General features: G+C 42.1%; 1 protein-coding gene across 1 annotated transcript in view; it reads left to right on the forward strand.

Annotated features, from left to right (window-relative positions):
- LOC105918810 (GDNF family receptor alpha-2) overlaps positions 1 to 13420 on the forward strand; it is a 476342-nt gene that overhangs the window by 145384 nt on the left and 317538 nt on the right. The window lies entirely within an intron of this gene.

Consider the following 13420-nt stretch of genomic DNA (forward strand, 5'->3'; position numbering starts at 1 on the left):
GGTTGTGTGCGCTCCGCTGCAGCGCCGTAAAAGCCGTGCTGCGGCGGAGCGCGCGCACACACACACACACACACACACACACACACACACACACACACACACACACACACACACACACACACACACACGCGTGTATACATATATACTGTAGGACCCGACTGAGTTTGCACTGGAAATAGAACCTAGTGGACTTGCAGCGGATACTGCGGAACCTCTTCCCAAAGGGCCGCAGGGAGAACAGTCCATGGTGAGGGTGTGATGGGTCCCTGATGATGTTACGGGCTCGGGACACGCAGCGCTGAGATGAAATATCTTTAATGGAGGGAAGAGGAGCCCCGATGATCTCTTCTGCTGTCCTCACCACTCTCCTCACATTCTTCCAGTCGGAGGCACTGCAGCCTCCACACCACACAAAGAGACAGCTGGTCAGAATGCTCTCTATGGTCCTTCTGTAGAAAGTCGTGAGGATGGGCGGGGGCAGGTGGGCTCTCCTCATCCTCCGCTGGAAGTACAGTCGCTTCTGTGCCCTCTTCACCAGTGATGTGGTGTTCACAGACCAAGTGAGGTTATCTGTGATGTGCACCCCCAGGAACTTGGTGCTGCTGACCACCTCCACAGCTGAGCTGTTGATGAGCAGTGGAGCGTGGTGATGCCGGTTTTTCCTGAAGTCGACGATGATCTCCTTCGTCTTCTCCATGTTCAGGATCAGGCTGTTGTCTCTACACCAGCCCACAAGCTGCTCCACCTCCTCTCTGCAGTCCTGGTCATTGACTAGGTGGCCCACTACCGTTGTCGTCTGCAAACTTCACAATGTGATTGGTGGTGAACCTGGGGATGCAGTCATGAGTCATCAGGGTGAACAGCAGGGGGTTCAGGACGCAGCCCTGAGGGGAGCCCGTGCTGAGGGTGATGACATCATGAGGTGTTCTGTCCGACCCGGACTGACTGAGGTCTGTTGGTGAGGAAGTCTAGCAGCCAGTTTCGAAGATTTTTCCCACCAGGTGCTGTGGGATGATGGTGTTAAACGCTGAACTGAAGTACAGGAACAGCATCCGCACGTGCGTGTTTTTCTCCTCCAGGTGTGTCAGGCTTAGGTGTAGAGCGGAGGAGATGGTGTCCTCGGTGGAACAGTTCCGCTGTTAGGCAAACTGGAACGGGTCAAGTGTTGGGGGGGAGACTGGAGACGATGTGTTGTTTCACCAGCCTTTCAAAGCACTTCATCATGATGGGAGTCAGTGCAACAGGCCGGTAGTCGTTGAAACAGGTGACTTGAGGTTTCTTCGGCACCTGAATGATGGAGGCAGACTTAAAGCATGCTGGCACTGTGGCTTGCTTCAGCGAGATGTTAAAAATGTCCGTGAGAACACCAGCCAGCTGACCTGCACACTCCTTGAGCACCCGCCCAGGTATGTTGTCGGGACCTGGGGCCTTCCGCGGGTTGACTCTCCTTAGAGTCTTCCACACGTCCAGCTTTCACTGCTGGAGTGCTGTTTAGTGCCTCAAACCTCCCAAAGAAGTTCTTTAGTCCGTTAAGAAAGTCAGCATCAACTTCACCCACCGGGGGGGAGGGCGTGTTGCATTCAGTCATCGCCTGTATGCCTTTCCACATGCTCCTGGTGTTGCTGCCGTCATGGAAAAGCTCCTGGATTTTCTGACTGTGGTTCCGCTTCGCTAGCCTGATGACACGGTTCAAGTTGGCTCTCGCTGTCCTCAGTCCCTCCTTGTCACCAGACTTGAAGGATGAGTTCCGAGCTTTTAGCGCTTGACGGACCTCCACAGTAATCCAGGGTCGTCGGTTGGCTCGGGTGATGATGAATTTTGTTGCTCTTTCATAGAACTGAATAAAATCAGCCACACATTTTGTTGTCAAATCAGGTGTTAGTTGTTTAAGTCTGGTTGTTTAAAATTTAGCTGCTAAGCCTCCGCGTTTCTTCGGCCGGCTACACCGCTTCCGCTTTGCTCTCCACAGGTGTGAGCTGCTCGTCAAGTCCGCCGTCTCACACGGCCCCGGGACTGGTACCGGTAGTACTCCAAAACCGCGTAAACAATCGAGCGTAGAAGTGGTTATAAGTCCAAAAACACTGCACTGATCGGCTGGGTAGTTGAGTGGTTTCCAGCGAGTTTGGCAGCATTTTTAATGAAAATATACGTGAGTTGTAGCGGAGCTGTAAGCCTAGCCGCTGCCCGGAAGCGCAGCGGCTTCTGCCACAGCTGCTCCACATCTTCTCTGATTAGCTCCTCTGGTTCAGTTTTCATTTTCAGCTTTCTGGTTTTCTTTGTTTATGCTGGATACTTCCGTTATTGTGTCTTACTCTGTGACCCTTCCTGTTCCCTTCTTCAACCAGGTAATGGCAATGTAAGCTAAAGAGTCACAAGGAGATTGGACAATATTGATGGCAAGAAAAATGCAGAAAAATGCTGGATTGAAATTTGTACTTCTTAAGCGGCACATCAGATATTCTTGGATGTTCCAACTTGACAAAGATCCAAAACAGAAGGTTAAGTTGACCTGGCATTGGCCACAGCAGAAAAAGGAGAAGGTTTTGGAGAGACTATCTCAGTATCCTGAACATAGTGTCATTGAGTCACTTAGGGTAAACCTGCAGCTAATCCATGACAGCCCAAGAATGTACAGAAACTGGAGATATTTTTTGAGTAAGAAGGGGCATTTTTAGCTGTGTGAAAATAAAGAGCATCATCCACAACTAACACAAGAGACTTCAAGCTGCCATTGAATTTAAAGGGAGCAGCACAGTATTAGGAAGTATGTAACCTCTGGGGCCATTTTTTTATTAATCATCTAAGTTGTTTTTGATTTCACTGTGTTTTAAAAAGAGCAAGCACAACAGTAATTGTAACAAGGCAAAAAAAGTTCTGGTATTATCACTCTGTTATGCCATAAGCTGGTTGAATATGCTTATTATTATTATTAATTATAATTTGGTATTATAATTTAAATAATAAATCATTCAACTCAAATTTCCGCTATAACAAATATAGTTCAAATGGTGGTGATGTTAGCTATAAGCTTGTAAGTATTTATGCCACTAATGCATTAGTTAATTTGCTGTTATGAACTCATTTATGATGGAATAAATGATCAGGTCGGACTGTTAACCGACCAGGTTTATCCAGCAGGCTGTGAGAACCCCAATGTAACTGCAATTAGAGTTTAAATTCTTATTCCTTATCACCACCCAATGATATTGTCTCTGTATTAATATCAGATGTTAACTCCAAAGGAGGTTAGCTCTGATTTCTGAATACCCAGGCAACTGTGAATTGAATTGAACACAAAACAATGTCTATTCCGCAGTCGTTGGTTTTATTGAACCAAAAGCAATTCCCTGTTACAGTAATTCTCTGATTCAAACAACTTTGGAATTCTTACTCATTACTAAACTAAAACATGCAAAATATATATGTGGAAATAAAGAACAAAACAAAAATAAACAATGGATTAAAATGAGCGGTTAGCAGATCTTAACTTAACTCAAAGTTGTTTAACACCGCCCTCGAAACATCGGCATTTGACGAATCAGCATTGACAGACAGAACAGCTTCGGGAATCTCACTGGACGCTTTGATGTTTTACACAAAAGCTAGTTCAGCTAAGCTCCCTACAGTCCAGATACACGTGACCCTCCCAAGATGGCTGCTACGATGACGTATGAGGGGAGGTCCTAATGACGTAACCACGCTTACGCTGATGGGATAATGCCTCGCTTCGAGAGGGGGCAGCTAACTGGGAGTTTAAAGCAAAGCCCGCGACTTGAGCTCGGACAAAGAAATTAAACTGATAAGGAGAAGCGAGAAGAGAGAGGGGGAAAAGCAGGGGAAAAGATGAAAAGGAATGAAGCAGTAACCCACGGCGGGGTTCTTGATGGATCACAAATCAACACAGCAAATCAATTGTAAAATGCATGCACATAAAAAGAAAATGTTCAGCAAAATAATTCCAACTTCGTCGTGGAATAAAAGCATTAACCAACACCTACAAAGTTCTACCGCCTGCCCTGGCACTTCTAAACACCCTGTTGGTGAGACAGAAATAAAAGGGGAGACCCCGTTACTTTGAGGTGCCTCGGGGCTGGTCCGGAGCGCTCCGAGTAGCGGCTTTCTGGACGCGCCTTGACGAGCGCGGTTGTCCGCAGGCTGCAGCGGGACGGGGAAGAATCTCCTTCGTTTCTTCCTCCGGGTTCACAGTCGCTTTGTTGGCCAGACAAAGCGGGGTCCTCTTCGATCACTGGGAAATACGGCGTCTCTCAGTCTTTTGATCAGAGGGAATTTAAAAGTACTTATTTAAGTCGACCTCCTGTTATAAAAAGCAGGGAATAACCGTTGCGTCGAAAAATCTCGGTCCAGCGAGCAATCGAACACGTGGCGTGGAATCACCCCAACGGAATCAGCTGTGCGTGTCTTCTCTGGTTGGCTAAAAGCCAGGGAAGAAGGAAGATTGTCGTGGGTGATCGGCTTTTATAGCCATCACCATAGCAACCTTATCTTGATCAGCGGCCATTTTGCCGTGTTGCGTGATGGGAGTTGGTGGCCATTTTGACCACATGAGTTGGTGGCCATTTTGACCACATTGAATCATGGGTAACGTAGTCCGTTACCTCCCGAATTGATGCCCGCTTTCTGTCACGTCTGAACTGGCACAACAACTCATACTCTGAGAAATATCCCAAAAATCTGAAATTCTGCCATTGTTTGTAGCTCTTAAAGCACAATTGTATATGTGACAACACATATACAATCTCTGTCCTTAAATGAGAAATTAGCAAGCTTTCACTACTAGGTGTGCTGTCTGTAGACGAAAACAAGATGTGTGGCAAGCAAGGGCTCTCTCTACTTCCAAAATCTAAGCACCAGACCAGTTATCGGTTTGAATTAAATTTTTTGTCAAAAATAGAAAGCCCTGAATATATCCAAGGATCACGGTGGGCAGCTCACAAGCCCACTGCATAAAACAATGCTAACTTTGTTAGCTGGGCTACCTGCTACTCTCCTCACATAACCGAAGCCGTGTTACACCGTATTCTGTGACCACCGTATTTTGTGACTCTGGGAGGTGCTGTTGCGTTTTCACAGCATGACTTAGCCTAAAGTAGAATATGTTACACCATTAGTTATGCCAGCAGTGCAAACATAAAAATGTTAATGTCTGGTCCCGAGTTTTTGTCACAAAAAGTTCTTGCTATTAATTGACATTTTTATGTTTGCATTGCTGGTGTAACTTTTGGCGCAACAGAGCCTCACAGAATAAAAGAGTCACAAAATACGGTGGTCACAGAATATGGTAGGTAACTCTAGCTCTCACCATAGACAGTATAGGCAAATACTAAGGATGCTGTGGATTCACAGGGGTGCACTGAGGGATAGCTTTTATTTTTGTGTTGTTTTTTTTTGTCATACAGCCGACAACTAATACTACTTTATATGATATTATTGTCTGAAATTAAAACCAAAACCCACTATGACTTATATCAGGCATAGTAGTCCAAATATTTATCAGTCCATTTCTTTCTGCTGACCAGAAGCATACAGAGAGCGCAGCTCAGTTTAATGCACGTCCAGCAGACAGGGACTCTTGTGACGCTACACACGCAGCAACCACTCCACAGTCAGTTTACAGGGAAGATGTTAAACTGGAATCTTGTCAAAAGGCCTAAGCTGTTGCTGCTCATGGAAGAAAGAGAACAAAAGGAGGCAAACAGGAAAAGCACAGAGGTAATTAGGTGTTTGTTGCTAAATAGCTCAATTAGAGCAGAACATTGAGAGAGCAGAAAGTTACATGCAGCAGGTGGACTGTTAGATAAAGTAAGGTTACATTGGAGGACAACAGAGGAAACATCACTGATTAAATAACAGCAGCACTTTACCTTCAATGACTTCCAACTTAAGGTAAGTTAGAAAGTATTCAGGTGTAGAAATAGCCTAAACTTTATATTCTGCTGCATAGAGCACCATTCTGTCTGCCTGAGAAACCAGCTACAAAATGCAATTTTTTTTATTGAGAAGTTGACATCCATCATTAGACCAAAACTGGGTGATATGATCCAAAATCTGAGGCTGAATGGAGGTTTCAGTGAAGTAGCCTCTCATCATCTCATACGCACTTTTATTGATCAAAATACTAAAAACAAAGCCAGGGTTTCATTCTGGGGCTAAGGGTGATTTTGCAACATATATACATCATGACATTTTTTGATAAATGCATATTTATCAGTAATGTGGATAGAACAGGAGATAAAGTAAATAAGAATACAGTTGCTCGGACAGCATTTAAAAAATGACACCACTTCATTATAGTCTAATGTAGCCTTTAAAACCAGAAAAAGAAAACGCTTGGGGCCTATGCTGTATCCCATATTGTCACAATCAACATGTAAGATAATGATGCGCACGATGGTTCTTTTGAGTGTACTGAGTGGTGCCGTAGCACTTAAAGCATGTAATATTATTAGAGATAGATTTTATTTTATTTTTTTATTTTTTTTGGGCCAATTTTTGAAACCGATATAGCGTTTTCTACTTCCATTTACATGAGTAAAATAACACAATGATAACAAATGTTACACAAGTGTTAATTTAAACCAAAAAAGAAACATTAATTAAGAGGAACATAGTTTCGGAGTTTTTGAAAAAGTTTCCCCCCCTCTGTGTGGAATCACACCAGCGTTGTGCATGGGAGAAGAGGAAAAGCATCTGCTGCTGCAACTGCACGGCTCTTTTGTTTAGAGGTGTCTTGTCTTCTGAGATAAAGCAGCTCTAAATATTGAAGTTAGGCCGTGTTCTCTCGCTAATGCATCAGTGTTGATGGAGACTCAACTAAGAGCACACCATGTCACAGAGAATACGATCCTGATCACTCTCTCATGAATTGACTAATCAAGCCTGTAGAGCAGGGGTCACTAATTAAAAATCAGCAGGGTCCGAATAACAAAAATCAACAACCAGTAAAGGTCCGGACACATTTTTAATTACAATCCGTTATTTCAAACAGTATTTAACACTGAAATAAAATGTTTATGCAACCACCTTTTACATTGAGTTTTTAAACAAAAAGATAACATTAAAATAGAACGTTTTTCTATTTTAAAATCCAAAGTACTTTTTGATTTTGCTTTTTTTTTCTAAAAAGTAGCCAGCAGCAGCAACCCTGACTGACACAGGTCATTGGCTAATTTGTATCACGTGCATCCTGGTGCCTGACGCTCCGGAGGGCTTTGCCATATTAACAAGAGAAGCGGCGCAAGTGAAGTTAGCACAGGGGTTAAAGCAAAAATAATGTTTGACTGAAAAACTTTTTCTCACCAACCCATATATTCCCGGGGCCGTGGACATCATGCCACATTAGTTGGCTCATTTGCTTAGTGTGTAAAGTCAACCAAATCTGGTACTTTTAAAATATCCATTGAAAATTCCTGTATCTCTGCCACCTTTCAGTTTTAGAGCCTTTGCGTCATCCTGGACAGCCTCTCCATCACTTTCCACATCCACATCGTCATCTGGGTTACTTTCATCTATGCAGCATCAAGTTCTTCCTCCACACTTTTGCCAAACTGGTCCACAGTACACTTTACAATCCCAGCTCTCTTTTCCTCCCTGTCCTCAGGAAAACCTCCATAAACTGCAACTGGTTCAAAGGACAGCAGCTTGCATCATTACATAATCTATTTCACATCTGTACATCAACTGAACTGGCTCCCTGTCACATTCACTATAAACCAATATTATGATCATACAAGGCCAAACACAGCCTTGGAAATGCAGGACACATCACCAACACTATCATGACATAATACATTTTAATTTGACACAGATTGCACATGACAATAATCAGTCCCTGCTTTGCCCATTATTGTTCACCAATTAATCATTACAGTTTATAAAAAGGCATGATTGAACTTTTTTGAAGTTTAATAAAATGGTTATATTTTAGCCCAGTGACTGGAGACCTGTCCAGGATGAACCCTGTGTCCGCGCTCCATTTTAACTTCATAAAAAAACTCTCCGAGAATCGCCTTTCTCTGGCCTCACCCAGTTAGAACCTGTTCTCCAGTCCATGTTGTTGACAGTTGGAGTTTATTTTTTTTATCTTTTTGATGTACTTTTCTTAACAATTCTGTAAACATCAAAATCCTTGTCATTTTATTTAGTGTCCTGGAGCGCAGCTGCTCCTCAGGTGAACACTGCTGCATACCGACAGCAGCTGCAGCTCTGCCTTCTTTGTTTCAGAACAGCGCAGTTTTTTTTTTTTTTACTTTTTCCGAATCGAACCCAGTCAAATGCGGGACATCGTTTCACATTCCGACTCTTCTTCTTCAAGGGTCATGCTAAATTAGCCTGAGCTAGCGTGTCACTCTTATTTGTGTTTTAAATAAAACATAATAGCGAATCACGAGGAGATCCCTGGTTGGTCGCTACATTTATCAGCGAGGGAATAAACGCTGACAGGCGACGTGGCCACAGGTGGAAATAATTCATTGATTGACTGCAGGAGCAGCGACAGAAACACTTACCGAGGAAGTCGTTGTCTGCTGATCTATCCTCTGAACTTTCTGACATGCTGATTTGCATTAATCCAAAGAAAACCTTTGACCACCGCTACTTTCATTCATACCATCTGTGGCCAGTTTAAAATGTTCTCCCAAAAGTTAAAATGATTTAACACAGATAAACCTCAGACTGGCATTGTTCGCTTTGCAAAGACCCGACCTACTCTCTTTCTGATTGGCTAATGTCCTGGATCTGCCAGGTTTAATTGGTTGAGAGCAGTTTCTGATTAAAACCTTGAATAAAAAGTCTAGACCGGACTTTTTGCACTCAGTTTCCAAATGACGGAAATCCGGCGCAGCGAGTGAGATCTTTAACCCCTGAGTTAGACATTGTCGTCGGACAACATACAGTAATATATAAATGCTTTAAATCAGGTTGGGTCCGGATTAGCCAGCAGGTGGGTCCGGATCCGGACCCCGATCCGCTAATCCGTGACCTCTGCTGTAGAGCATGCATGTCCAAAGTGCGGCCCGGTGTTGTTACCAGCTCGGTTGTTCAGATCGACTCGGGGCCCTGCGCCTTCTGATGGCGTCACTATACATGATTGGTTTAACGTTTGCACAATTACGCAAAACATTGTGATTGGTCTGGACAACTTATTAAAGTAATTATAGCGGAATTAGGTTTTATTCGAGAGCGGGATTGCGGTTTGTAAACGGACAATTTTACGAAGAAATTCTCCATGGTCCCTGCACCTCCCTATGACATCACAAAATTCTCCATGGGCCTTGCGCCTCCCGATGACGTCACATTATGGCAACGCAGCTCAAACAAACTACATTGAGCCCGCAGTCTGCATTTGTAACAAATCTATTTTAGTTAATTTAGCGGTTTCTTTTTTCTCAAAAGCTTCAGGCTTAAAGATGAACATAGAAAAATATGAAATCTTAGCCATTTAAAATAATCAACCCACTTTAATTGATAAAAATAAGGTAAGATATTAAGGTATAATGATTAACAAGGACCACACTGAAAATGACAGAACAAATTTTTAAGACATTTTACAAAAACAGTTGGCTCAATTTTTGGAAGAATATTGTCACAATTTCATCTGGAATTATAAAAAAAACATATGATCAGGGACTTCCGGTTCCGCTATCGAGGGGATGGCAGCCTAATACGTCTAGCTCCCGAAAGGTTTTACAAATCAACTCCCTAAAAACCGTGATTTTGTCAACCCAGGTGGGTACTTTTAAGACAATGAAAAAGGGGGTTTCTACTAGAAGTAGACCAAGTATGGCGCCGGCAGAAGAAGACTCAAACGGGAGTTACAGCCGTAGCAGCTCTCCAGACCAGGCAAACACAGGAGAAGAACATCGCTCCGAGGCTAGCCTGAATAGCATCCTCAGCGAAATTCGCGCATTTAGAAAAGATAACGGGGCCCAACTCTCCGACATAAAAAAAAAGGAACTGAATCTTATCTAGGTCCCGCAGGGCTTCGTGGAGGCGAGCCCCTGCATCGGAAGAGACGGTTCTGATCTGTTCTGGTGATGTTCTGTTCCAGAATGTTCAATATTGTTTCTTGTTTGTGTTCGGGAAAGATAGGTTTAGTATACTATGTCCAAGTTTCCCAGGAGGGATTTACCGGTATATAATGATAAGTGTAGACCACAGTAATACAAAATGAACAGGCAAACCCTTAAGGTGATATCATTTAATGTGAATGGGGTTTTAAATCCAGCTAAGAGGAGTCAAATTTTAACAAAAATGAAAAGGGAGAATGCACAGATTGTGCTATTACAAGAGACACACCTTACACCCCCCCCCCCCCCCAGAGCACGAAAAACTTAAAACAATGGGCTTTTCTAAGGTATACTATTCATCTTATAAATCAGGCCGCAGGAGAGGTGTAGCAACCCTGATCTCACAACAAATACTATTTGAACAGATCTCAGAGATCTCGGACAAGGAAGGGAGATATGTAATAGTCTCAGGGAAAATACATTATATTGTTATGACAATTTGTAATGTTTATGCCCCCCCTGGAAGCAAATTGGATTTTTATAGGAATATATTCGATTTGATGATCAAGGACACAGGAGTTGTCATATGTGGAGGTGATTTTAATATCCGTCTCAATCCGAATCAGGACTAATCCAAAAACCTTGCTATCACCTTGTTGCATAAGAAAATTAATGCCTTAATGACAGAACTTGATATTCTGGATCTGTGGAGAGATTTCTATCCATCCGGCCGTGACTATACTTTTTATTCGCATCTGCATGATGTTTACTCCAGGATAGATTATTTTTTTTATATGGAAGAGAGATCGACATCGAATTCACGATTGTGACATTGGAAGCATTGACCTATCTGACCATGCCCCCCTCTCCTGCACTGTAGATATTATCGATAACCCGGGTAGTACTTTATGGAGGTTGAACACGAGTATCCTAAATAACCCAAGATTTAAAGTCCAAATGAAAGAATAAATAATAGATTTCTTGAAGAAAATGATAATGGTGAGGTTGATTCAGCAACAGTATGGGATGCTTTTAAAGCAGTTATGAGGGGGAGAATAATATGATTCTGTGCCTATGAAAAGAAACAAAAACAATTACGATTAATAGATCTTAACAAAGAATTGAAAAACCTTGAGATACAACATAAAAGAGAACAAAAACCAGAAATACTAACTAAAATAAAAACAAACAAATTACCTGGCCCAGACGGATACTGCTCGGAATGGTGCAAGGTACTCAAAGCTGAACTAGTACCAACCCTTCTCCGAGCTTGTAACACGACCCTAATAGATGCCAAAATGCCTCCCTCATGGAGTGAGGCGGTGATTTCTCTCATTCCTAAGGAGGAAAAAAACGAACTGGAGTGTAGTTCCTACAGACCTATCTCTGTGCTTAACGTGGACTACAAACTTTATGCAACCATCCTTGTAAGAAGACTAGACAGAGTTCTTATACATAACGATCAGACTGGATTTATTTCACAAAGACAGACTCATGATAACATTAGGCGATCTTTACATATTTTGCATTATATCCAAAAGAATAACATTGAATCCTGTTTACTTAGTATTGATGCCGAGAAGGCCTTTGATTCGGTAAGCTGGCCTTTTTTGTATAAAGTCCTGGAAAGATTTGGCTTAGATGGCGTTTTTATTAAAGGGATCGGTACATTATATAACAAACCGTCGGCTCGGATAAAAATAAACAGATACCTTTCTGACACTATAAAACTAGAACGGGGCTCAAGACAAGGATGTCCAATCTCACCTTTGTTATTTGCACTTTATATTGAGCCCCTAGCCTTATGGATAAGACAAACTCAGAACATTAAAGGCATCTGCATTAATGGTGAAGACCACAAGGTGGCACTATACGCTGACGACGTGCTGGTTTATTTAAGTAACCCTCCTGACTCACTCCCCAAATTAATGACCGTCTTAGAAAACTTCGGTAAATTCTCAGGATACAAATTAAATATACAAAAGACACAAACTTTGACCATTAATTATAAACCCACAAAGCAACTTAGAGAAAAATTCTATTTTAATTGGGATCAAAAGTCAATAAAATATCTCGGAATAAACTTGCCAAAAATGACTCGAACGATAACAGAGTTAAATTATGGCCCCCTATTGGTGAAAATTAAAAACGATGTACACAGATGGAATTCAATTTCGTTTCTTAGTCTTAGTCACAGGATCGATTCTGTAAGGATGAATATTCTCCCACGATTTCTCTACTTATTTCAGGCACTCCCTGTAGAAATTCCTCCAAAGCTATTTACTGAACTGAATAAAATTATCTCTAGATTTATTTGGCAAGGCAAAAAACCCAGACTTTACAACTCCAAAAAGAGCAAGGGGGAATGTCACTACCTAATTTTAAAGATTATTTTTATGCGGCTCAGATCAGCCCCCTAATTAATCTGTGTAACCCGTCCTTCCAAGGTAGATGGAAAGATATAGAACTCCTAAGTCAAACCGATCCCTCAATACAAGCTGTACTTGCTCACAAACATCTGGGTAGACTCATAGATAAAGTACAGAATCCATGGATCAGAGTCCAGTTGAAAATTTGGAGCATGATAAAAGATGAGTATAAATTAAACGACAAGTTGCAAATAATTCAATGGTGCGCTTACGATCCAGAATTCAGGCCTAATGCAATAGATAAAGGATTTAAATGGTGGATTCCGAAAGGGATAATACTATTATCTCACAGAAAAGGGACAATTTAAAAGCTTTGATAGGCTGAAGGAAGACCCTAACCTGGACCGTACCGAATTTTTTAGGTACCTCCAGTTACGTAGCCGATTTGCACATATTAGAAAGGAAACAGACCTTAATGACCCCATATTAAAAATTTTTATAGAAGCTTATCAAAGAAAAGCAAACAAAGGTATCATCTCCAAAATTTATAAAGGCCTACTGTCTACAAAATCCCATAATACAGATTACATCAGGAAAAAGTGGGAGAGGTAGGGTAATCTACTAATATCTAAGGAGGATTGGGCTGACATTTGCCAGTCCCAGTGGAAATGTACCAGCTCTCACTCATGGCGAGAGTTTGGTTGGAAGTGTGTGATCCGCTTTTTTCTAACACCAAAACAGATGACACATTTTGCCGGAGGAGAAGCTTTGTGTTGGAGACAGTGCGGACACCGGGAAGCCGATCATTGGCATATCTTCTGGGAATGCCCAGTGGTTAAACCCTTCTGGGCAGAGCTTCATAAAATATTAAGTGGATTATTTAATACCAATTTACCAAGGCAATTTTCAATATTATTTTTGGGAAACTTTGTTTTACAGATCAGGAAAGCTGATGAATACTTATTCGATATTTTGATAACCGCTGGCAAAAAAGCACTAACAAGACACTGGTCCACCTCTGACCCA

This window comes from Fundulus heteroclitus, chromosome 8 (genome assembly GCF_011125445.2).
Source record: "Fundulus heteroclitus isolate FHET01 chromosome 8, MU-UCD_Fhet_4.1, whole genome shotgun sequence".
Classification (NCBI taxonomy): Eukaryota; Metazoa; Chordata; class Actinopteri; order Cyprinodontiformes; family Fundulidae; genus Fundulus; species Fundulus heteroclitus.